General features: G+C 37.7%; 1 pseudogene; it reads right to left on the reverse strand.

The window, feature by feature from the left end:
• Nucleotides 1-513: 513 nt before the first annotated feature.
• LOC134477508 (olfactory receptor 4S2-like) lies at nucleotides 514-1,307 on the reverse strand (annotated as a pseudogene).
• Between the last annotated feature and the right edge of the window lie 549 nt (nucleotides 1,308-1,856).

Consider the following 1,856-nt stretch of genomic DNA (forward strand, 5'->3'; position numbering starts at 1 on the left):
TGAGCCACCACGCCCAGCTCAAAGATACAGCTTGAAAGGAGCATTTTACACATTGATCCATCCCATATTCTTCATGTTGGTGTAAAGACAATGAATACCATCTTTCAAACAGGATCATAGGTAAAGCTTCATCTTTTCAGTTTTAAGTTACATTCTTTCCTCATCTTGGTTCACAATCCAAATTTCTACACCAGTTTTTTCTATGTTTGGAGTCCTTTATAAGAATACTTTGGCTTCGTTTTGCTTTTCAGATATTGTATTGTTCATCTCATATACAAATGTTAAATGCCCAGTGTGTCCCAATCATAGTTCAAACCCCTAGAAACAGCCTTCAGTACTCCTGAGAACGTTAGCATTTTTAAAGAACATGGTGCGTTGGTAAAAGGAAGAGGAAAAAATAATGATGCTGAGAATAAGCATGCTTGAGATTCTTATAATGATGATTTCTCTATTGAGTGCATTTCAGAAAAGCATCTGATCATAAAATAAGTACAATAATTATGATAATAATGATCATACTTCACTTCTGTAGAATACATCATTGTCTCTTGTGTTTGCTTGCAAATGTTGTGAGGTGTTGCTGCTTCCTCTCTGCACAGAAGAATTAACAAAACTGAAAAATTTTCCACATCTTCCAGTGTTAATTATTACTTTCAGCTCTTTGTCATTGACCTCCCAGAACATCTTTCTGTTCCACAATTTCCTCATCTTTATTCTTCACTTCTGCATTTCTCAGTGTATAAGTTAGAGATTTAACATGAGAGTAATGATGGCATAGTTAACGACCACTATCTTATACTCAGCAAAGTTCGTGTCAGGTCTCATGTACATAAAAGTACAGGGACTGGGGCTGGGATTTAGCTCAGCGGCGTAAGCACCTGCCTTGCAAGCAGGCAATCGTGAGTTTGATCCCTGGTACCGATAAAAACAAAAAAGAGAAAAAAAAAAAAAAGTACCGGGACCAAAAAAAAAAAATGATGACCACTGCAATGTGGGAGCCATAGTTGGAGTGGGCTTATGGTCTACTTTCCACTGACTGCTTCTGCAGAGACAAAAGGATGATGACATAGGAGATGAGCAAGATGGTGAAACTCCCCAAAGCAGTGGAACCACTGTTGGCTGTCACCATAACACTGACAACATAAGTATTTATGCAAGTGATCTTCATCAGAGGGTGAGCATCGCAAACGTAGTGATTGATCTCACCAGGGCCACCAAAGGGGAGTTGAACTAGGAGAGTCATTTGGATAACAGAGTGCAAAACTCCACCCACCCAGCAGCATTTTACTGCATTGCTCCTGGTCCATGAGACAATAATATTATCTGGAGGACAAATAGAAAAAAATATTATCATTTATTTCTAATTCAGGAGCAAGTAAATATTTGCAGTAGTTGGCTTTGGGAAAATGGCTGCTTACTATTCTTGGACATGCACACTTAAAATCTTACCACCTATGTCTTTTGGCCCTGTTATGTCAATCTATTTTTTCACTTCAGATAAGGAAGAAAAGTAAAGAGTGCTAAAGAAAATTCATGGAGTCTCATGTTTTATAAAATATCTCTCCTTTATCATTTTTAAAGGAATATTCATCTGTCTCTAAGGTTATTTTGTGTTATGTATAAGGTCCACTGATTAATTTTGAAACAATTTCCATGCATAGACATATGGTGTTGCTTATATACTCAGGAATACCTGCTTTATTTTTGGTGCAGAAGCAGAAAGACATGTCACATTTTCCCTTCCAAGTGCTGCCATTGCCGGCCACCACATTCACTCATGGGTCCTCAAGTAGTAGATGTTAACGAATCTCTCTAGGTTCTCTTACTTAGGAAATCTGGATCTTATGCAAATGAAT

This window comes from Cavia porcellus, unplaced genomic scaffold (genome assembly GCF_034190915.1).
Source record: "Cavia porcellus strain 051 isolate PalLab524CR breed Dunkin Hartley unplaced genomic scaffold, mCavPor4.1 scaffold_9, whole genome shotgun sequence".
Lineage (NCBI taxonomy): Eukaryota > Metazoa > Chordata > Mammalia > Rodentia > Caviidae > Cavia > Cavia porcellus.